A 26,059-nucleotide genomic window follows, 5' to 3' on the forward strand; every position below is an offset into this window, starting at 1 on the left:
AATGTTGCTAGAAATTGATTGATGAGAGTGTTTCTTCTTTTAGTTTGTGCATAGCTTGACTAAGCATTTTTGAGACCTTAGAAAGAGTTAGGCACTTGTAAGAGCTTAAGTTTCTAGTATTTCTTCGTGGTTTTCCTTGAGGTGAAATTATAGACATCACTGCACCAAAGACATGATTTAGGCCATCCTTGGACCATGTGAGCCTTTTTAAGCCTATCCTTTATGCATTTTTTATCCCTAGTCACCCCGTTGAGCTTAATAGATACTTTTCTTTCTTTGCCACTCATTAGCCTAGCTTGATACAATAACCTCATACCCCTTTAGCACCTTGATCTTTATAGGATTAATTTGTTGTTGGAATATGGGGGGTTGAGAGGAGTTGAGCATGAGAGATTCATTTGGGGTGAGAGTATTCATTTTCTTCATTTCACCATTGAGGACAATGTTGACTACTCATTTTGGGGGGAGAGTATATTTCTCATCTTCTTGCTCTATTGCCATTTAGTGTTGCCTATCATTGTTAGAAAACAAAAACAAAAACACAAACAATTATATATATAAAGAAATATTAAAGAGTGCTCCCTTGAATAAAAAACACAAAAAACACACAAAAAAAAAAACAAAAAAATAATAATATAAGTATAATTGTAAATAATTTTGGGGGTGTAACTCTTTAAATAAAAGATTTTTTTTTTTAGTTTTTGTCCTTGTTATGTTAGTAATAAAGAATAGTGGCGATAGTTATATTTTGTTGTTGGGTGTTCTTTGGGAAAATTATTGTGTGCTTTTATTTTGGTCCTAGAAAGATTAAGGTATTTAAGCAAAAAATAAGCTCTCTTATCCTACCTTAAACCTAGCCTATCATTACAAGCTTGAAAAGTCCTATTGATCTTTGGTGTGGTGTTAGTTTACATTAGTGGAGAGAGAATCATTAAGTTAACTTATGGAGACATTAGTTAAGCTTGAGGACCAAGGCCTAAGTTGATTTGGGTGATAGAAATTGTTTATGAAGAGCTACGCATGGACTAAAAGGAGAAACACTTTACTCATATTTTGACAACAACATTAACACTTAAGGATTTTGGTTTAAGGCTTGTGTAAGTGTGAAATTCAGCTTCTCTTATTCAATAATAAAAATTATGAGAGTTTTCCCCTTTTGAAGCATTGGTAAAGCAAAGTGTATCCTCTTTTGTGTTTGTCTTGTTTGTGTTGTCTTTCAATTTTTCTTTTGGGTTTTTGTTTTATTGTTGTCTTTTATGTCTCTTGTGTTCTTTTTAGATTCATCACTTGAGGGCAAGTAATGACATAACTTTGGGGTGTGATAAATCTTGAATAAAGAGTTATTTTTGATGCTTTTAAGCTTGTAAAAATCGAATTAGGAAGAGTAATGTGTGCTTATGGTTGTCATTTTTAGTTAATTTCTTTCTCTTTTTGTGTTGTTAGTGAGTTTATTGTGTCTTTGTAATTTTTAAGAGTTGAAAGTATGAAAACAATGATTTTATGCATGAATTGTCTAAAGAGAAAGAGGGGAAGCAAAGTGGTATCTATGGATATCAAAAATCCACATTAAAAAAAAAAAAAAATAAATAAATATACGATCCCGCGTTGAGATGAGTAGGGTTTGCGAACATGAAAGAAGTGACCCAACGAGCAGCACAAGCTAGGTTCTAGAGGTCAGGCTAGCCTAGAGCCTAAGGCCTAAAATGGGGATGAGCCGAATTATGAAAAATGACCCTTGTGGAAGCCAAGAGAAAACATAACACACCCTCGAGGTAGTCCCAAGAGGCCACGGGTCAAATGATGGAACCTTCGATCCTCACTATATTGGCTACATCCTAGACATGCCCATCTTGCACGTATGCACATGTTGCACCATGCCTCACGAAGCCGTCTCGCACGCCTAAGGGCCTCGCCTAAATGCATCTCACACAGGCGCACCCATGGCCTCGCGCCTCACACAGTTGCGGCCTCCGCCTTGCGAAGCCGTCTCGCGCGCCTAAGGGCCTTGCCCAGGTGCGTCCCGCGTAGATGTTCTAGTGGCCTCGCGCCTCACATAGCCGCGGCCTCTGCCTCACGAAACCTCTTGCGTGCCTAAGGGCCTCACCCAGGTGCATCTCTCGCAGGCGCACCCATGGCCTCACGCCTCACACAGCCGCGACCTCTGCCTTGCGAAGCTATCTTGCGCACCTAGGGGCCTCACCCAGGTGCGTCTCGTGTAGGCATTCTCGTGGCCTTGCGCATCACACAGTCGCGGCCTCCACCTCGCAAAGCCGTCTCGCGCGCCTAGGGACCTCGCCTAGGTGCATCTCGCCTAAGCATTCTTGTGGCCTCGCACCTCACACAGACGCGGCCTCCTCCTCGCGAAGCCATCTCGCGCGCCTAGGGGCCTCGCCCAGGTGCGTCTTGCGTAGGTGTTCTCGTGGCCTCGTGCCTCACACAGCTGGGATCTCCGCCTCGCGAAGCCGTTTAGCGTGCCTAGGGGCCTCACCTAGGTGCATCTCACGTAGGCGTTCTTGTGGCCTCGCGCCTCACGCAGCCGCGACCTCCTCCTCGCCCAGGTACTGTCTTGCGCGCCTAAGGGGCTCGCCCAGGTGCATCATGCGCAGGCGCACCCATGGCCTCGCGCCTCACATAGCCGTAGCATGGGTCTCACACCAAGCACCCCTCGGCCACGCACCTTGGGCCTCACGGCATGGTTCTCATGCCAAGCACCCCTTGGCCTCACACCAAGGGCCTCACACATGAAGGCTGCAAAGTGATGGTCTCGCAAGGTGAGATCCTAGTCACATTCGCAGGCATCATGGCTCACCGTACACGCAGTAGGACCCATTGAAGAGGCCTTACCTCTCTTCCTGAGGAAAGCGTCACCAATGGGGCACCACTCTCCCTGTGTGTCCCATGAGATGTAAAGTCAGAAAGGGCCTCACAACGATTCAACATGAAGTCAAAAGAGATACGGAGTGAGCCTACAGACCAAGAAGAGTCAGAGTATGGGTACGGTGTCCATGTCAGACAGGTAGTGGCAGTACAAGAATGGTACATGGTCACTTATGAGGTCAGTTTCCGACAAGTAGTGGGGGCATAATATGGTACCAAGGCTGGAGTACTTTTGCAGGCCCCTGACATATACTAGAGCAGACCACCACTCTTCCAACACCACTACCATCTGTGCCATTATCCTGACAGTGTACTCATGTACTATTTTGTCCCGAGGGACCACCATGTATAAGGGGCCATTAGAGCCCAGCTATAAATAGAGCTTGACCCCTCAGAATAAGGGGTTGGAAAATTCATTGTACACTCAAGCTATTAAGCAATATACAAAGGCTCACTCCATTGTTGCTCTGTGTTTATCTTTTCATAAGTTCATTCTAAAATCTAATCTAAATATCTCCATCCTTACCTTTGAGTTTTCCGATCAAATTTTGTTGACGAGATTTCACCATAAACAGTATCTAAGTTGTCTTTTTGTGTTGAAAATTCAGGTTTTGCTGTAGTAGGGAAAATTTTTACCAGAGCATTTCCATCAGGATACAAGTGGAGATTTACAACATGTGAAGGAAAGACACCTGACACTTCATTAATTGATCTGGAAAAGAATGCTGAGGTGGTGAAACTAGGGGATTTAATTTTTTGGAGCATTTTCAAGAGGGAAAAGAAGGAGGTTCACATGTGTTGTACCCAAAAATACGAGCTAAATTAATCAGCACGGGGAACAACTGGCAGTCAAGCAGACAAAGGGAATCTATCATACATCTCATGTCTTCTTGAGTGATCAAATTAGGTATCCTTAGTAGGTTACCGTAGTATGAAAGTATCTAGATCGCCTTACAGGCTAGGGGCCTAGTTCGTATTACCTGTTGACCAGGTTGCCCAAACGCCTACTTGAAGCATCAGAGATGATTCTGAACAGTCTGTGTTTTCCATATTACATCTAGATTGAGGGCGATGTCAAGCTCGGGTGTGCGTGGTTATAAAGGACACTGAAGGATCCCACAACACTCAGAAATTCCTTATACACTCATTAATGCTAAAATATTATTGTGTATTTATTACCTGATATTGTAGGCATAGATTCAATAGGCATTAATGCATTTGTGTAAATGGGATGTTACCCAAAAATGTATGTTATCATATTTATGTACGGTTACCCAAAACTGTCCACACAAAATTCCCTATAAATACAAGGGAGAATGGACAGAAAAGGGGATCGACATTCTGTATACTGAAACTCAGGTGAAATTATCATAAACAATCTCACAGTGAGAACACAATAGATCAATGAGAGTGACTCGTGGACTAGGTGGATATTAACCATTGAACCACATAAAAAGTATGTGAGTGTTCATAATATTTTTTATTTGTTCAATTACGGTTTAGCAAAAGCCTAGTCTCTCAATTTTCGGATTCCTTAATCCACTGTTGGCAAAAAACTGCGTCAACAGATTGGTGCTTTCACTGAGAGCAGATTAGGCTGGGATTCTCACATAAAATCGAACCTAGTAACAACTATGGTGGTCACACGATCAATGCACGACAATGAGACTGGTTAGCCTAAGGATTAGTGTAATGACCCAAATTTGCTAATAAGGCTTAGAGCCTTGATTAGCATGCCTGGAGGGCAATAAGTGATTTATTATTGTGATATATGAATTTGTGTGAGTATGCGAGTAGAAATGCATGTTTAGGTGAATTAAATATGCATGTGGGCCCCGTTCGGTTATTAGGGGCATGTTTGTAATTTTAGCCCGTTGAGGGCATAAATGTGATAATTGTAATAATTGTGATATACTTGTGATATATCTATGTAGCACGATCCGAGACAGACCTAGGGAGCTGTTAGTCAGAAAATCACAACGGGGTCGAAAACCCGATTCGGGGCGAGTCGAGGGGTATTTCGGGTATTAGACGTTTTATGGGGTTATCGGGTTATGGAAATAAATATCTGGAGATATATTTGAAAATAGAATGCTTAGGAAGGAATATTGGCGAAATTTACCATTTTGCCCTCGGGGACGTTTTTGGTACCCCGAGCTTTGAGGTAACCTTAGAGACTAAGTTAAATAAAACAAAACATAAGAAACATTCAGAATTCACCAAACCGACCCAAGAATCCTCTCTTCTCTCTCTTTATTTTCTCTAAGTCATACCAAGGGAAATTTTGATGGAAACTAATCAAAACTAAGGAATTGGGCTGGGAAATCTTGGGAGCTAGAAGCTCGAAGCTTAAGGACCTAATTCAGAGACTCAACTCAGCTCAAGGTAAGCTTTAATCTTAGTGAAATATACTGGTTTCTAAGCTGAAATTCTAGAGTATTGCATGTGTGTTGAGTGAAGAATTGACTTGGAGTTTGATGAGGTTTTGAGCTTTAATTCTTGTTGGGATTTGTTGCTGAATCCATAGTATAACTTCTGTGATGATTAGTTTGAGTTGTTGGGTTGATTTTTGGGTTAATTGGATTGGTTTTCGTCGCAAAAATGGTGATTTTTTTTGGGCTCGAGGGGTCAGGCCGCGGCGCTGTTCTTGTTGAGCCGTGGCCCCTTAGAACATTGGGGCGTCTGGAAATGGAGGCGCGCTGCGGTGCCCTTTAGGAAAGGTCCGCGGTGCGTGTAGGCTGAAATGAGGCAAGGCCTCAGGTTGAGCTGGGGGCCACAGCATGAGTTCTTAGGGCCGCAGCGCTTAGTGCATTTTTGGGCTTTAAAGAGGTTTTAGGCTCAGGAATTCAATAGTTAAGGCTCAGGATGGATTTTATCACCTGGATTGATAGAATTCAATGTCCCGGAGACTAGAATTATGACCCAAAGTTATTTAATGGATTAGAACTTGATGGATGGATATTGTTGGTGTGTTGTGACTAGGCTTTCAGTGAGGCTCAGACTAGGGGACTGTGTTCGGGACATCGGTGCTTGGAAAGCTTGGGATACAGGTAAGAAAACTAGTGTACCTGTAGAGCTTGTGTTGCAGGGCACGACCCTATATGATTGTGTTGCAAGGCGTAGCCCTTTGACTGAGTTTATTCATGTTTAAGTATATGTTTAATTATGCTATGTGTGCATATATGTGAATGAACGGCAAGAGTGGGGAACGGCGAGGGCCGAGAACGGCAAGGGGTCGGGAGTAGCGTTTAGCATGTGGAGTGCGAGTTGCCAGAGTGAGACCCTAAAGGATACTTGGGATATCCTCACGGTGTGGACCGCAAACCCAGGGCCTGGGACGGCTTGGCCGTATGTGGTAAGCGTCGATGATGGCTTGTTTATATGTTAAGTGTGTAATATGCATATGTTATCTGCTTGTGAGGGTTTTCTTGATGGGCTTCGGCTCACGGATGCTTTGTGGTGCAGGTAAGGGCAAGGGAAAAAGTTGACCAACCATGAGTACAGAGAGCGTGAAGCGGTGCGTACATCTTTGGCCTGCTTGGCTGCCACGACCAGGGGTATTTTTGGGAGATGATTGTGCTAAACCTGAATTTTTTCGTTTAGTCGACTCTGATTATATTTTTGAGTTGTAAATATTTCTAAATAGTATTTTGGGATCCCGAAGGTTAAACACTTTATGATTTTTAGTAAATAGAAATATTTTCAAAATTTATGACTCTGTTTATGATTTAATTACACATTTGTCTTAAACCTCGATTAGCGAGTTAAATGCACGTTTTAAACTCACTTAGTAACGACTCTAAGGAAGTAGGGTGTTACAATTAGGGAGGCGTACAACCGTCCCCATTGGAGAAGGAACATCTGTGCCACAATGTCCTGGAAAATAACAGGTAGAACAGAATTACGTCGGTAGTTAAGCATTACGATCACAAAATCCAAATCTGGGGTACTTGACGACTGTTGAGATGGAAAATGCCCATTTAAGAAGTCACCTCTCTCGAGCCAATAGGCAGATCGAGGAAATTCTTGCTCGGTTACCCCCTCTTGCAACCGATGTTAACATCGGAAGGAGGCAAAGTGGGCCCCATAGGTCCCATAGGAATAATCGACCTAACATTAGTCAATCTATTTAGAATGTTACCCTGAGCTCCATACCTTCTGAACGAATTCAACAAAACACTCAACCTGCCAATCCTCACAAGAATGATCGACCTCATGTCAGTCGATCTGTTCAAACTTTGACTCTGAGTTTCGTACCTTCTAAACGGATCCAATGGAATGCTTAACCCGCCAACCCTCATAAGAATGATCACTCAACTCACACTCCTGATTCGAGGAGAAGAGACATCCCAACAAATCAATCCGTGCCTCGGGCAGAAGCTCTATCAAAGAGAAATGAACTAGCAATGCCTCCAACCCAAGAAATTAGAGTATACCAAGGCGAGCTAATCTAGTGCGTCCCGATGGAACAAGGATAACTTCACCAATAAGGCATCCTCCATCGCCGATTCAACATCCAATGCCACCTCACCCAAAGAGGAATGCTTCAGCTCGAGGGGATAGCAAGAGAAATCCTCCCCCTCTGAAGACGTTTATATCCCACAATCTCGTGCTAATAATCCAGGTCCTCGATCACAACCATGATGTAAAACCCTGGTTAGTCAAGACCGTTACACCTTATATTTTAAATAGTGGTAAACTCACTAAACGAGTCATTTGGCCATAATGTGCAACTAAATGTGATTAACGATTTAGGGTTAAATTTTTTGGTTAAAAGGAATAGTTATTTTGTTAAAACGTTAGGTATTACATAGGATCCCATAATAAACATTTACAAAGTTGTTTACAGTTTCAAAAGGGTAATTACACCTCAAAAATTACAACCAACCAACCTAAGCGGCAAAAATAGGGTTTAACCCTAGTTCCTCTGAGAAACCTTGGTTGTGGCGGTCAAGTAGCTGCTTATGAACATATTTTCACCGAAGCTCTCCAACTCATGGCTAGTACAACTTCCCTTTCCCCTTACCTGAACCACATAACACCCATGAGCCAAGGCCCAACAAGAAAACTTAAACATGCTCATAAGATGTTAATAACACATTACCAAATCATACTAAGCATGCCTAGCAGTAATAACCCTACTCATGCATGCATACAATTCATATAAATGACCAGAGCATCATATGGGGCCAGATGCCCTAATTAAATGATTAACAGAATCATATCGGAGTCTGTTGCCCAAAATACATTAGTAATGAATCATACCGGGGCCCGTTGCCCAAAACACATGATTAATAAATCAGACTGGGGCCCAACCCTAGGATATGGGACTAATAAGTCACCTCGGGGCCCATTGCCCTATCCTCTATATAACCAGCCTTGGAGCTGGCCCAGCGTACCTGGCGCTTAATCTTCCAACCCAATTGGGTCGAACAAGCATATGATGCGCTCCTGATTAGGCCTAATCATATCAACCAGCGCTCAACTCGCTATTGCCGCCCTTGATTGATAAGTCAATGCTTTTGACCAGCGTTCAACGCTATTACCATCCTTGACTCATAAGTCAATGCTTTTCTCAATCAGATATTGCAGACATGCATATATCATATCCCAAATATCCAGATAACGAGCATTCCACATGCTTAATCAACAATCATAGGCATAATCATAATCATGCGCATTTACAAGGGTCCAAGCCCTAATCAAATCTATACACAACATTTGAGCCAAGCCCTAATCATGTACATCACGTGTTGGGTGTAGTTTTCTTACCTCAGGTCTGATTGTAATGTAAATTAAGATCGACCCTCGAGCACGATCCTGATTCTGAGCCCCTAGTGATAACCTAGTCACAACCAAGTATAGAATCATGTCAAAAACAAGTAAATAAAGGCTTCCAGATCGAGTCCTAGCCTCCGAGACTTCGAATCCTACTAAACCAGGTAGTAGGATCGATCCTGAGCCCTTAGGTATGAGTTCCCGCGCTCAAAACCCTTCCAAGGCTCGCAAACCCCTTAAGCGCCGTGGCCACCCTAGGTCAAAGAGCCCAAGGCTCTCCTTTGGCTGCACCTGCGTCGCGGCATGCCTTAACAGGCCCCGCATCTCAAATGGCCCAACGACACCTACTTCTCCCAACGTCCAAGAGAGCCACGGCGCCCCAAGAACAAGGCTATGGCTCAACCTGAAAAATCTATTTTTTTTCTCCATTTTCTCAAGCCAAATCCCTCCAAAAACCTGTCCAAACGTAGCGAAATCCCAAAAAAAAAGGTTCCCAATCAACTCAGCAGCCCAAAACTATCAAAAACCAAGTTACAAACGAATCAAAAAATCATCAAAACCATTAAATCCAATCAAAGCTTAAGAACTAAAAAAACCAGAACTTAAAGCTTAGATTACCTCTGATTAAGTTGTTTTCCAGCTAAATCCTCAGGCTATCAAGCTTCTAATCTTCCCTAGAATTGTTATGACTCCAACCTCGCTTGAATCCGAGCTCTAAAACTCGAGTTTCCTTTGAAAATCCTATCGAGCTCCAAAAAGGAGAGAACGAGAGAGAGTTGAACGTATTTTTGTTTCTGTCAGGTTACTTCGAGCTCAAGTAACCTTAAGCAAATCCCAAGGCTCGGGGTATGCCAAAAACGTCCCTGAGGGTAAAATAGTTAAAATTCCTAGAACTCCCTCCTAATTTCACTAACTCCTAATATATCCTCAAATATTCATTCCCTTTACCTAATCTCCCGGTAATGTACTAAATACCCAAAATACCCCTTGACTCATCTCAGTCAAGTATTGGTCCCGATGTCACTTTCCTGCTAACTTGCTCCCTAGGATCGCCTCGTGCCGAGTAACCCAAATATATCCATATAATAATGTGGTCTCACACATATATTACATATATGCCAAATGTACCCATAACAGGCCAAATTATGAATTTTTCCCTTTTGATAAGAACTGGCCCATATGCATATTTAATACACCTAAACATGCATATAAAGACATATTATAATATAACTCACATAATCATATAATGATACACATATATATATATCTCACATAAACACATAATTTTCCATAGTTTTCCTTCTTGGCCCCCTAATCAAGGCCCTAAGCCTTATTAGGTAATTTGGGATGTTACAACTATCCCCTCCTTACAGGAATTTCGTCCTCAAAATTTTACCTGAACCGCTCGGGATATTGATTTTGCATACCTGACTCCAACTCACAGGTCACTTCCTCGACCTTGCTGTTCCTCCATAATACCTTAATCAAAGGTATAGTCTTGTTCCTCAAGACCTTGTCTTTCCTGTCTAGTACCTGGACTGCCTGTTCCTCATAGAAGAGATCTACCTCAAGCTCCAGATCCTCGTAACTCAATACATGAGTCATGTCTGATACATATTTTCGAAGGACTGAAATGTGAAATACATTGTGTACGGCCGACAGTGCTGGAGGTAAGGTCAACCTATAGGCCACCTGACCAATCCTCTCTAGGATCTCAATTGGTCCTACAAATCTAGGGCTCAGCTTGTCCTTCTTCCCAAATCTCCTCACCCCTTTCTATGGTGAGACTCTAAGGAAGACATAGTCTCCCACTTGGAACTCCACGTTCCTGTATTTCAGATCAGCATAACTTTTCTGTCTGCTCTAAGAAGTGAGCATCTGAGCTCTAATATTCTCAATAGCCTCATTGGTCCTCTGAACTACCTCAGGACCCAACTATTTCCTTTCTCCTGTCTCATCCCAATGAATGGGTGATCTACATTTCCTACCATACAACATCTCATAAGGAGCCACTCCAATGGTCGACTGGTAGCTGTTATTGTAGGAAAACTCTATCAAAGGTAAATACTTACTCCAGGACCCTTCAAAGTCCAGTACACATGCCCATAACATGTCCTCTATTATTTATATCGTCCTCTCAGATTGTCCATTTGTCTGAGGATGATAGGCAGTAATAAATTTCAACTGTGTACCCATAGCCTTCTGCAAACTTCCCAAAAACTTGGAAGTAATGTGAGCCCCATGAAGGCGCATTATCTCTCTCACATAGAGATCTGCGTACTGGTCAATTGTATAAGTTGTCCTCATTGGTAAGAACTGAGCTGATTTGGTGTATCGATCCATAATAACCCACATCGAATTATGTTGACCCACAGTCCTGGGTAACCCTACCTCAAAATCCATTGAGATGTCCTCCCATTTCCACTCTGGGATGTCCAAAGGCTGTAATAGCCGTACTGGTCTCTGATGCTCAGCCTTGACCTGCTGACATATTAAGAACTTAGCCACATATTCTATCACATCCCTCTTCATCCCAGGCAACCAATATAGCGATCTTACATCCTGATACATCTTCATGGTGCCTGGATGCAAAGAGTAAGGGTTAGTATGAGATTCATCCAGAATCTCTCGTTTGATAACAATGTCCATCGGAACACAGATCCGACCCTTATACCTCAACAAACCCACATTTGACACTGTATAATCCTGAGCCACTCCAACTAGAACGTCCTCTCTGATCTTTGTCAGTTGTGGATCACCCAACTAACCTTCCTTTATCCTCTCCAATAGTGTAGAATGTAGCATGATGTTGGCCAACTAGCCCACTAGCAACTCCATTCCAGCTCTGGTCATACCCTCTGCCAGCTCCCTGTATATCTGCCTCACACTGTATAACTATCCCCAGACCCTTCCGGCTTAAGGTGTATGCCACCACGTTGGCCTTCCCTGGGTGATACAAGGTTTCACAATCATAATCCTTCACCAACTCCAGCCAACGCCTCTGTCTCATGTTCAAATCTTTTAGTGTAAAGAAGTAATTTAAGCTCTTGTGGTCAGTGTATATCTCACACTTCTCCCCATAAAGGCAATGCCTCCATACCTTTAATGCAAAGACCACTGCTGCCAACTCTAGATCATGAGTGGGATATCTTTGTTCATACTCTTTCAACTTACGTGATGCATAGGTAATCACCTTCTCCGACTGCATAAGAACACAACCCAAACCATGTCTTGAGGCATTATAGTACACCATAAATGTTTCTTGATCTGTTGGAAGACTTAGATCTGGAGTTGTAACCAATTGTTGCTTAAACTCCTGGAAGTTATTCTCACACTTATCCAACCACGCAAACTTCTAATTCTTGCGTGTCAATTCAGTCAATGGCGTAGCAATCAATGAGAACCCTTCCACAAAATGCCTGTAATAACCTGCCAATCCAAGCAAACTCCTAATCTCTTAGGTATTCCTTGGCCTTGGCCAATCTCTGATTGCCTCAATCTTGGCTGGGTCCACCTTGATCCCATCCATACCAACAATATGATCAAGGAAAGTCACCTGTGCTAACCATAACTCACATTTCTTGAACTTTGCAAACAATCTATGTTCTCTCAGCCTCTGTAGAACCAACCTGAGATGTTGCTCATGTTCTGACTCTGGCTGAGAATAAACCAGAATATCATCAATGAAGACGATCACAAACTGATCTAGATAGTATTTGAACACCTTGTTCATCCAACCCATAAAAGCATCTGGGGCATTAGTCAACCCAAAATGCATGACTAAGAACTCATAATGCCCATACCTGGTGGGAAAGAAAGTCTTTGGTATATCTCCCTCCTTGATCCTCAGTTTGGGATAACCAGAACGAAGATCTATCTTTGAGAATACCGTCTTACTCTGCAACTGATCAAATAGGTCATCTATCATTGGCATAGGATACTTGTTCTTAATGGTTAACTTGTTCAGTTCCCTATAGTCAATGCACATCCTCAGAGAACCATCCATCTTCTTTACAAACAAGACCGGTGCACCCCATGGTGAAAAAGTGGGTCTAATAAAATCCAAGTCTCACAGCTCCTACAACTGTACCTTTGGTTCTTTTAATTCTATTGGGGCCATTATGTATGGTGCCCTAAACACTGGCTTTGTCCCTAGTGCCAGTTCAATAACAAACTCTATCTCTCTGTGTGGCGGAAACCCTGGTAAATCCTTTGTAAATACATCTAGAAACTCACAGACTAGTCTAGTCTCCTTTTGTCCCATTGGCACAACCTCAGTGGTATTTACCACACTGGCTAAGAATCCTATGCAACCACCTTGCAATAAATCTCTAGCCCTCAATGCAGATATCATAGGTACATGGGGTCCATGAAAAGTGCCAAAAAATACAAAAGGATCCTAACCCTCAGGCTCAAAGGTTACCATCTTCCTTCTGCAATCTATGGTTTCCCCATACTTCACTAACCAGTCCATACCCAGAATCATGTCAAAGTCGGTCATAACAACTCTATCAAATCAACTGACAATTCTCTGCCCTCCACTATCATTGGTATTGATTTGAACCATCTCCTGGATACTACTAACTCTCTAGTGGGCAATAAGGTCCCGAGCCCCACAACATAATAATCACATGGTCTACACAGTCTATCAATAATTTTACTAGCAACAAAAGAATGTGTAGCACTAGAATCAATCAAAACATCATAAGGTGTTCTAGCACTAAAAAGTTGAACCATGACTACTGAGGGACAAGCCTCAACTTCTGCCTGTGTTAGTGCAAACATTCGAGCTGGGGTCGAGCTATCTGCCTTTTTGGTTCTTCCTTTCTTGCTTTCAGGCAATCTTTCTTTAAGTGTCCCACTATCTCGCACAAAAAGCAGGACTTTGCCCACTCTCCTATATGGTACCTCTTACATCTGACGCACTCTGGAAAAGTCCTCCAGCCCTCATTACTGCTATGACAGCCTATCTGAATACCACGTGGTCTCCTGTCAGGGCTTGGAGCTGGAAAGGCATCAAGAGCCTTCCTTTTATGATCACTGGGGCCCCCGCCCCTACCTGAACTCATAATTGGAGGTCCCACCCTCATAGTGTCTCTCTTGGCTGCGTCCTCGCGCTAGATTTTATTTTTCTGCGCTCTGAGCTGTGAGCGCCTTCTCAACAACCTGTGTATAAGTAGTCACTCCTGATATAGTAGTGATGCGAACATCCTGAGCTATCATAGGCTGTAGCCCCTGGATAAACCTCTCCCTTTTGGTCTCATCAGTGGGTACCTGTTCCCCAGAAAAGTTTGCCAATCTATCAAATTTCAAGGCATAATCAGTCACTGACATATTGCAGTGAAGTAACCTGCTGAACTCTTCAGATTTTGCAGCCCTAATGGAATCATTGTAATACTTTTCATTAAACAGAGTCCTAAACTCTTCCCAATCCAGGGTATTAACATTGCCAGTCTAGGATATCACCTCCCAGCAGATTTGGGCATCCTCTCGAAACATATATGTGGCACAGGCCACCCTCTCATTACCAACCACCCTTATGAAATCTAAGATGGTGGTAACCATGTTCATCCACTGTTTGGCCTTAGCTGGATCTGCACTACCCTCAAGGACTAGAGGGTGCTATTTCCCGAACCTTTCATAAAGAGGTTTCCATCTGGTCCCAACCTCTGGTGGCTGTTCTACTGTTGGCATCATCATAGGTGGTGCCTCTGGCAAAATGTTCCCTGCAGGAACCTATTATTGTCTTAGGAGGAAGATTTCTTCTTCCTTCCTCAATAACCTGGCTTGCAAATCAGCAAGCACTTGCCGCCAGTTCTCAAGAGCTGGCGGAGGGGTCTGGCCCTGATCTTCCTAGCCAGCTGATGGTTCTATCTGCCTTGGAAGAATACTTCCAAGCTTATAACTTGCTGGAATAATCAATTCGGCTAGTTAGGTAGTAATAAATAAACCTCTTGTCGCCTCACGGTCCAAGAATAATCAATTAATCATTCACATTCAACAGTCATGCTAATAAGCATGTTGATTCATATTCATATCCATGTATGGTGCTAATAAGCACTTCCTGACATTCATAACAAATATCGATGCTAATAAGCATTTTCTGACATTCATAACTAAATAACAATGTTAATAAACATTTTTTGGCATACATGTATCTATGATAGTGCTAATAAGTGTGTCCTGACCTACATGTTTATATAACAATGCTAATATGCATTTTCTTTCCATTTGCAAGCAATGTCAATGCTAATAAGCACATCCTTTTAAATCATGCAATAGTGAAGGGCAAGGCCCTATTAGAATAGCTCATGCTACCTAATAAGGCATGTAGATAAGGCATTTATATCCTATTTAAGAAGTTAAACACACAACCACATAAATAGTTACCAAACCCTTAGTCGAGCTTATCTTTAGTGGCGAGTGTACATGCCCAACATGTCTTCAGGAACCCTTAACCTTGTCACACTCTGATACCAAGTTGTAACACCCTGGTTAGCCAAGATCGTTACACTGTGTATTTTAAATAGTGCTAAACTCGCTAAACGAGTCATTTGGCCATAAACGTGCAACTAAACATGATTAACGGGTTAGGGTTAAAAATTTCAGTCAAAAGGAATAATTATTTCGTGAAAACGTTAAGTTGTACATGGGATCCCATAATAAACATTTACAAAGTTGTTCATAGTTTCAAAAGGGTAATTACAACTCAAAAATTACAACCAGCCGACCTAAGCAGCAAAAATAGGGTTTAACCCTAGTTCCTCTGAGAAACCTTGGGCGTGGCGGTCAAGCAGCTGCTTATGAACATATTGCCATCGAAGCTCTCCAACTTATGGCTGGTCCAACTTCCCTTTCCCCTTACTTGCACCACATAGAACCCGTGAGCCAAGGCTCAACAAGAAAACTTAAACATGCTCATAAGCAATTAATAACATGTTACCAAATCATAATAAGCATGCCTAGCAGTAATAACCCTACTCATGCATGCATACCATTCATATAAATGATCACAATGTCATATGGGGCCATATGCCCTAATTAAATGATTAAATGAATCATATCGGGGTCCGTTGCCCAAAATACATGACTAATGAATCATACTGGGGCCTGTTGCCCAAAACACATGATTAATAAATCACAATGTGGCCCAGCCCTAGGATATGGGACAAATAAGTCACCGTGGGGCCCACTGCCCTATCCTCTGTATAACCAACCTTGGAGCTGGCCCAGCATACCTGGCGCTTAATCTTCCAGGACCATTGGGTCGAACAAGCATATGATGCACTCCTGATTAGGCCTAACTATATCAACCAGTGCTCAGTGCGCTATTGCCGCCCTTGACTGATAAGTCAATGCTTTTCGACCAGTGTTCAACGCTATTACCGTCCTTGACTCATAAGTCAATGCTTTTCTCAATTAGATATTGCAGACATGCATATATCATATCCCAAATATCCAGAGATAGAGTATTCCACATGGTTAATCAACAATCACAGGCATAATCAAAATCATGCACATTTACAAGGGTCCAAGCCTTAATCAAATCTATAATCAACATTTGGGCGAAGCCCTAATCATGTACATCACGTATTGGGTGCAGTTTTCTTAACTAAGGTCCGATTGTAATGTAAATTAAGAACGACCCTCGAGCACAATCTTGATTCCAAGCCCCTAGTGATAACCTAGTCATAACCAAGTATAAAATCGCGTCAAAAACGAGTAAATAAAGGCTTCTGGATCGAGTCCTAGTCTCTGGGACGTCAAATCCTACTAAACCAGGTAGTAGGATCGATCCTGAGCCCTTAGGTTTGAGTTCTCACACTCTAAATCCTTCCAAGGCTCAAAAACCCCTTAAGCGCCGGCCCAAACATTTGAGTCATGACCCACACCAAGTCAGAGAGCCCAAGGCTCTCCCCTAATTGCAGCTGCACCGTGGCGCGCCTTAACAAGTGCTGTGGCTCAAATGGCCTAACGACACCTGCTTCTCCCAACATTGAAGAGAGACGTGATGCCCCAAGAATAGGACCGTGACTCGAATTGAAAACTCTATTTTTTCTCCATTTTTCTCAAGCCAAATCCCTAAAAAAACCTATCCAAACGTAGCCAAATACCAAAAACAAAGTTCCCAATAAATTTAACAGCCCAAAACCATCAAAAACCAAGTTACAAATGAATAAAAAACTCATCAAAACCATAAAATCAAATGAAAGTTGAAGAACACAAAAACTCAGAACTTAAAGCTTAGATTACCTTTGATTATGTTGTTTTCCAGCTAAATCCTCAAGCTATCAAGCTTTTAATCTTCCCTAGAATTGTTATGACTCCAACCTCACTTGAATCCGAGCTCTAAAACTCAAGTTTCCTTTGAAAATCCCATCGAGCTCCAAAAAGGAGAGAACGAGAGAGAGTTGAACGTATTTTTGTTTCTGTCATGTTACTTCAAGCTCAAGTAACCTTAAGCAAATCCCAAGGCTTGGGGTACGCCAAAAACATCCCCGAGGGTAAAATAGTCAAAATTCCAACTCCCTCCTAATCTCACTAGCTCCTAATATATTCTCGAATATTCATTCCCTTTACCCAATATCCCAGTAATGTACTAAATACCCAAAATACCCCTTAACTCACCCCGAGTCAAGTATTGCTCCTGTTATGACTTTCTCGCTAACTTTCTCCCTAGGATCGCCTCGTGCTGAGTAACCCAAATATATCCACATAATAATGTCATCTCACACATATATCACATATATGCCAAATATACCCATAATGGGCCAAATAATGAATATTGCCCTTCTGATAAAAAACTGACCCACATGCATATTTAATACACCTAAACATACATATCAAGTCATATTATAATATAACTCACATAATCATATAATGATACACATATATATCACATAAACACATAATTTTCCATAGTTTTCCATCCTGGTCCCCTAATCAAGGCCCTAAGCCTTATTAGGTATTTTGGGGCGTTACACACGAGCTGTAAGCTTCACAAATCGAAGCTACTTGATAGAGAGCTAGCGTGGAGGCAGGCATGAGAGTGGCTTGAGGAATCATTTATGCTCTGCACAAAATCTTCGCTCCGAATCACATCCCGATTTTCATGATCATCTGAACTTACAAAGAGGACATCCAGCTCGCCACGATGATTTGAGTTACACTCAGGCCAAGGGAGATCCATCTATTGTATGTTACAATGGGAATGTCCCGCCTAACCGAGCTCAAGCTTGGAGGGACAATAACCCATTTAACACGTACAATAGGATGGGAGTTGATAACCAGCTCTCGAATAACCTAGATGCACGGGATCCAACCCTCGAGTGACTAGCCCTAATGGAGGAACAAATGAAGAAGCTCCTATCTAGAAAAGGAGTCGATGATTGTGATTCCATTGAGGAGCTCGGGTCTTTTGCTCCTAACATTGTGGCAACTCCATATCTTATTGGCTTTAGAATGCCGACCATGCCCATGTATGATGGAACCACCAACCAATCCAATCACCTCAGAACCTTCAATACATTAATGATGGCCCACAATGTCGGGTTTTACCTAAGATGTATCTTGTTCCCAGCAAGGTTGTCTGGACTAAAAAATTTATGGTTCAATAAGTACAAGAAACATTCAACCACCTCATGGAAGAAAATGTCTTTCGAGTTTAAGAGGCAGTTTCGAGCTACGAAGGAAGTTTGTGTTGAAGTCGATTCATTAGGCAACATCAAATAGCAGCTCAGTGAATCCCTGAAGTCATATCTGAACTGATTTACCAATGTAGCAACAGGAGCTAGGGATGCTTATTACAGCTCCAAGCTCATGGCTATGAGGGCAGGGATCACAATAGGAGGTGATTTATGGAAAGAACTTCAGCGGAAAAGAGTTAAGAGTGTAGATGAATTCTTGGTTCGAGCTCAAGAATGGATAAATCTAGAGGAGGCACAGTCTATTGTCACAGGAACCAGTTAGACCCCTGCTCAGCATGCTGGAGCGGTAATGGACACTGCAACTACGACTCAGCTTGCTACCCAGAATAACCATGCGACGGGTAATAAGCGGAAGGGGAATTGTGAAGGCGACTAGAATGGCACTAAAAAGAATAAGCCTGCAGTAAAGTACAATTCCATATACACTGTCTATACCGACCTGATAGATACACAAGAGTGTATCTTCTTGGCAAACTCTAATCGCCTTACATGGAAGAAACTGGAGCCCTTGAAGCACCAGAGAGCGAAAATGGACCTAGCCAAATTCTGCCGATATCACAACGACATCAGGCACAACATTGATGATTGTCGTCAGCTAAAAGATGAGATCGAGAATCTCATCCAAGCTGGACTGTTAGCCCAATATGCCCGAAATAGAGTAGTTCCCAATAAGCCAGTGGGGCAAAATATTCAGCCAACTCAGGAAAATATAGTCAATCAACCCCAGGCTCAATTAGATCAGGGAAATCAGATTGTTTCTCCTCCAATAGAAGGGAGGTACATAGCCACTATTGCTGAAATACCTCATCTGGCGGACACGAGCAATGGGGCCCAGAAGAGGTACATACAGGAGTTGAAAACCCACGATGGCACTGAGTTGGTTCCAGAGCAAAGGTTGTCAAAACAACAACGGTAGGAGAAACAGCTAATCTTTTTCACAGAAAAGGACACTAGCCACATCCAGTTCCTGCATAATGATCCGCTGGTGATAACCATTTAGCTCGCCAATCAAAGAGTACGGATAATACCAATTGATAATGGGAGCTCTGTAGACATGCTATTCAGGTCCACCCTATAAAATATGGGGCTTTCTGTAGCCGATCTTAAGGTGACCTCGATGACCCTATATAGATTTTTGGGAGAAGGAACAACAATGATAGGGACGATCAAACTTGTGGTGAAACTAGGAGAGGATATGAGAGTTGTTGCTAAAATGCTCGAGTTCGTTGTAATCAATTGCCCGACTGCATACAATGCAATTTTGGGAAGACCCGCGCTGATGACTTTTGAAGCTATCACCTCAATCTGACATTTAGCAATGAAGTTCCCTTCAGCCTTAGCTATATGTATTGTAAGAGGAGATCAGCTTGCTACTAGAGATTGCTATAACATTTCTATGAAGGGAAAATCACATCCCGGGCTTTAATCTTTGTAGTTTTTTTATTCTCTAAGAATAGTTATTTCCCACCATTCTAAGTATTCTTTTATTTTCTTGTCTTGTTGGGTTCAAAATTGTAGCGTCCCAAATTTTCTAATAAGGCTTAGGGCCTTGATTACCGTGTCAGGAGGGCAATAATTGATTTAATCATGTTAATATGTGAATTAAATGATTATGTCATTAGAAATGTATGTTTAGGTGAATTAAATATGCATGTGGTTATTAGGGGCATATTTGTAATTTTAGCCTGTTGAGGGCATAAACGCAATATATATGTGTGTGTGTGTGTGTTGTGATTGATACCACGAGATTGTGGTAATATAATTGTTACGTGTGATCCAAGAGGGTTCTAGGGAGCGGATTAGCTAAATAGTCACAACAAGGTCGAATACCTGACTCGAGAGGAGCCTAGGGGTATTTTGGGAACTTTGTTAGTGTTCGGGATTTACCGTGCAACAGGTAGTAATTTAGCGATTATTTGGTCATGTCGGGATTAAATGGGAATTTATAGGAACACGCAAGGATTTAGTGGGATGTGGCATATGACGGGATTGCCCTTGATGGCACTAAAGGATTTAGGATAGACTGGAGGGCTATGGCAAAATGGAAGCCATACTTCATCGAACAGAAGAGGACCTTCGAGAGTTGAAGCAACAGGCCCCTCCTCGGGTATTGGGTTACAGGTTCCACAGGCTGTGGCACCAGTGCTAGCCTAGCCTGCTATGGAAAATAGGTGGAAACCCTTGTACGAGAGGTTTAAGAAGTAGCATCCTCCCACCTTTGAGGGTGGCCCAAACTGACTGCGGGTAGATCAGTGGATGAATATGATTTCTTCCATCTTGAATTTCATGAGGGTGGAATGGAATGAGAGAGTGGCCTGTGGCAGCTACATGTTAAGAGAAGATGCCCACATCTGGTGGGACATTGTGTCCTAGAAGAGGGATGTGACAGTTATGACTTGGTGAAGAATTCAGAAACATCTTCAAGGAGAAATATTTCAGTGCTGCAGTCCGAGCCAAAAAGGTGGATGAGTTCATTAATCTGACTCATAATCGGATGACGGTTACAGAGCATGCTTTGAAGTTTAACCGGTTAGCAAAGTTCGCGCCAAACTTGGTGCCTACTGATATGGCACGGAGGGATTGATTTGTGTAGGGATTGAACGTTATGATCGCCTGTGATGTTAAGGTAACATTGGATCCAGGAACTACCACCATGCACAGGTAGTGGAGAAGGCCCTTACTGTTGAGGGGGCCGAGGATCAGATATGGAGAGAGGGCACCGCTAGGTGCGATGCTCAGAGGACGATGCCTTCCTTTACTGGATCCAACTGGGGTAGTGGACCCAGTGAATAGAAGAGAAGGGCCCCATATTCTTTTGTTCCTCCTGGCTCAGATAGGAGGGCATGGCATGCTTTCAGTGGCTGTCAAGGCGAGGGAGACAACTAGAGGAGTTTCCCAGTGTGTCCTCAGTGCAGGTGATGACATCATGGAGAGTATAGAATCAGAGCCTGCTTTACTTGTGGGAGTATTAGTCATTTGAGGAAGGACTTCCCATAAGCTAGGAATAAAGAATCGAAGCAGAACGACAACCTCACTCCTGCCAGAGTATTCACCTTGACTCAGACTGAGGCTGAGGCTAGCCCTTTGGTCGTGATAGGTCAAATTTCTAGTGCCGATTCTTCATTTACTGCATTGATTGACTCAGGGGCTACTCATTCATTTGGATCTGGTAGAGTGATTGATCGGTTGTGTAGACCTAGTGATTTGTATGCTAGGGGATTTAGGACTTTGTTGCCAACTGGGGAACTTGTAATCTCTAGGAGATGGGTTAGAGCATTGCCAGTAGAGATAGATAGTAGGGAGTCATCTATGGACCAGATTTAGTTAGCGATGGAGGACTTTGATATGATCCTAGGGATGGATTGGTTATCAAAGTATAGGACGACGATTGACTGCAAGCGCAGGATGGTGACCTTTGACCCAGAAGGGGAGGTACCCTTTGTATTTGTGGGGATAGTGAGTGGATTACGAGTACCTATGATTTTAGCACTGAAGGCTAGAGACCTAATGCAAGAAGGTTGCACAGGACTCCTAACGAACATCGTGGATACATCTAGGATTGTTTCGGTTGGACTAGATGAGACCAGATTAGTATGTGAGTTTTCTGATGTGTTCCCAGTAGACTTTCCAGGGTTACCGTCACCCTAAGAGATCGAGTTCGTCATAGAGTTGGCAAGAGGGGTGGAGCCAGTATCTAGAACACCTTATAGAATGGCTCCAGCAGAGTTAAGGGAACTGAAGATTCAGTTGCAGGAGTTATTGGATTTGGGATTCATCGGACTGAGTTTTTCGCCATGGGGTTCTCTAGTGTTGTCGTCAAGAAGAAGGATGGATCCTTAAGGATGCGTTTCGATTACAGAGAGCTGAACAAGTTGACCATTAAGAACAAGTACCCACTACCGAGGATCGATGACTTGTTTGACCAGCTACAGGGGAAGATAGTGTTCTCCAAGATTGACCTTCGGTTAGGCTACCACTAGTTAAGGATTAGAGAGGAGAACATACCAAAGACCGCATTTTGCACAATGTATGGACATTGTGAATTCCTAGTCATGTCCTTTGGATAAACCAATGCCCCAACAACCTTTATGGATTTGATGAATATGGTGTTCAGGGATTACTTGGACAAGTTTGTGATCATATTCATTGATGACATACAGGTGTACTCCCAGTCAAAGATAGAGCATGAGCAACATCTTCGTTTGGTACTACAACAGTTGAGAGAGCATAAGTTATATGCTAAGTTCAGCAAGTGTGAGTTTTGGTCACCCCAGGTAACATTTCAGGGCCATATTGTCAGTAAGGAGAGGATTCTTGTGACAGTCAGAATCCCGTGATCCGTAAGGGGAAAGACCGGGTAAGCTATGCAATCCCACACCGCCTGGGGAAGGTCAAGTGTGATGATTCTAAGACTATGTAGGTATGGGACTACACAGTTGAAGATAGCTTAAATGGATTGATGGGTACTACCTATATCAACAAGATGCATCTTCTTTTCGGTAGCCCATCACTTGAGAACTCCAAAGTTAAGCGTGCTTGACCTGGGGTAATCTAGGGATTGGTGACCTCCTGGAAGTTTTCCTAGGAAGCATGTGAGTGAGGACAAAGCACGCCGAAAAGACTCGTGTTGGTTTGTAGGGCCAGTCGTCATTCCAGAAAGCAGCCATAGTGACGTGGGGCGTCACAATTCTGGTGGACCCAAGTAAGATTGAGGTAGTGAGGGATTGGCCCAGGCTGAGCAGTGTGTTATATTATTTTATAATATAATGTAATATTATATTATTTTATAATATAATATTTTAGATTAAATAAATGTGACAAAGAGTGTCAATATTGTAATATATAATAGAGAGTTACAATATTTAGATATGTGTGAATATCCAAATATGTAACATATTTGATGTTACACATTATTGCACATTATTGTGTAGATTTGATTTTAGACAATATTGAGATGAATTTCTTAAAGCCATATGTGAAATGGCTGTTAGAGATATGATTTTAACCCTAATAATGTGTTTTGGGTGTTACAAAATCATTTGGGAGTGGATTGGAACCGTTTGGAAAAACAGCACATTTTCATGTGCTGAAATTGGCCAGTGGCTGTGGCCAGGAATGTTGGTGGCTGCGGCCTGGGGAACAGTGGCCAGTGGCCATGGCCACTGATACTCCTGACCGCGGCCACAGGTGTTGACTGGCAAAAAACTTCAGTTTTTTCCAACCTTTTTGAACGGATCTAAAAACACAAATAACTCCCAAATCTCATTTTTAATTCCATAAACTTCCAATTAATCATTGGTAACAGCCATGAGGGTTGGTGGAATTTGAAATTCAAAGGGTGTCTCTAAACTCTATAAATAGGAGCCTATTGCTCACTTGTTTGACATAACTTTTCTATCCATTAGAGCACTTGGCTAGAAAACATCTAGAGGCTTGATTATTCCAGAAAACATTTCCAAAATATGTGAGAGATCCCTTAGTGCTTGAGTTATGGGGAAATAAGCTTTTTGACAAATGTTTCAAACCTTGTTCAAGTTGGTGATTTGCAGTCATAGAGTTGTAACACTATTTAATTAATATTATATATTTGTATTATATTGTCTAGAGTTGTAATATTTCTTACCAATTTATATTGAAATAACATATATTTTCCTAATATTCAAAAGCATATCCCTTAGTTTGTTTCAATGGAAGGTGAGACTCTCAAGATCATGAATCAAGACCTAGTGAGGTTGGATATGTTTGATTGGTCCAATTTCACTATATGTCAAGACAAGGTGAGATTTCTCTTGACCACTCTCAAGATTGCCTACATTCTAGAGTCCACTCTAGAACCTCTCCCAACGCCATCTGACAAGGACACTCCCAAGGAAGTGGAGAAAAGAAGGAAGAGGGAGGAGAACAATCTCCTTTTTAGGGGTCATATCCTACACGCCCTTTCCAATAGGCTCTATGACCTCTACACTGAGATCAAATCGGCAAAGGAAATATGGGTGCACTTGAGACAAAATTCAAGGCGAAAGAGGAAGGTACCAAATTTTTTTTGATATCTCAATATATTGATTTCAAGTTTTTTGGTGATAAGCCTATTCTTCCTCAAATACATGAATTGTAAATAATTGTTACCAAATTGAAAGTTTTGAAGATTGAGCTTCCCGAGGCCTTTCAAGCTGGTGCTACAGTGGCTAAATTACCACCAACTTGGAGGCGCTATAGGAAAAGAATCCTTCATAAAAATGAGGAATATTATTTGGAGGAAATCCAAAAGCATATTCGAATCGAGGAGGAATCGATATGAAGAGATAAACTTGTGGAGGGTTCTAATGCCCTGGTTACCCCAGAACAGTTACGCTGAACTGGAAATTTGACCCGCTACCCAAGTCCTTTGGTTAAAAACGTGTATCTAAGTGTTATTAACAGGCTAAGGTTGAAAAACTAATAAAAAGGAAAGGAAATATTTTATTAAATACATAAAACTGGTCATGGGCCCATACAAACTTTTACAAGTAATTTACAACTCGAACTGGTCATTACTGTTTCAAATTTACAAACCCCGCCAACCTAAGCGGCACAAATAGGGAAAACCCCTAGTTCCTCTGAGAACTCCTTGGCCGTGGTGGTCAAGCGGCCGCATATGTACACATCACCACCTAAGCTCTCCACTCAAGGTTAGGTGAGCTTTTCTTTCCCTTTACCTGCACCACATAGCACCCATGAGCCAAGGCCCAGCAAGAAAACATAATATAGCATGATATAATATCAACAATGACCATAATATTCATTCAGGACTTTCAGTCCAAAACAGATGGGTGACAGTCGCAAAAGTCACTGAGTTGGGTATAGCTCCCTTTAACCTTGTGCGATAGGGTCACCGGAGCTTAACAGATAAGTGAACCTTTCACTTTCTTAAACAGGATAGGTGCATGATGACTAGTCACCAACATAACCTTCCTCATGACTCTAGAGTCATAACTATGGAACTCTGTTCCCTAGCCATGTGACAAGCAGTCACCTAGGCCTTAGGCCTTGGCTCTGAGTAACTAGTCTTAGACTAGCCAAGCGCTTATAGGTTTCATCGACCTTAGGGTCGGTCCAGCATTAATGCCTTAGAGTCATTCAACGCTGATATCGATTAGATCTAATCTTCATTCAGCCCTGCGTTCAAGATGCTCATGCCGGTTCTGACTCTTAGGTCAGTATCCCTGACTAGTCAGTGCCATATACAAATAAACAATATTTGCTAGCATTTAATATGAAATCTATGTCCACATTTATCAACCAACATGCCTCAATAACAATCATGCATGTCACATACACAGGGTGCAGTTTTCTTACCTCTGATTCGAGCGAGAATGAATAAAAGAACGACCCTTGAGAACGATCTGACTTTTAGTCCTTTAGCGGTCACCTAGTCATAACCAAATATGGGAAACCATCAATAAAATGAATAACAAAGTTTCCCAAACCAAGATCTAGCCTCCGGGACATCAATCCCCACTAATCCGGGTAGTAGGAACAATCCCGAGGCCTAAAACCAAGTTCCCGGGGCCAAAATACTCAAACGGGCTCGAACCTGTCCAAGGGCTGCGGCCCTAATACCTTGGGCCATGGCCCCCAGCCACTCCAGGAGCAAGGGCCGCGGTGCCCTACACCTAGGGCCGTGGCGCCCAGCAAAGGCAAAATCGCTCCACCTGCTT

Source organism: Humulus lupulus, chromosome 7 (assembly GCF_963169125.1).
Source record: "Humulus lupulus chromosome 7, drHumLupu1.1, whole genome shotgun sequence".
NCBI lineage: Eukaryota > Viridiplantae > Streptophyta > Magnoliopsida > Rosales > Cannabaceae > Humulus > Humulus lupulus.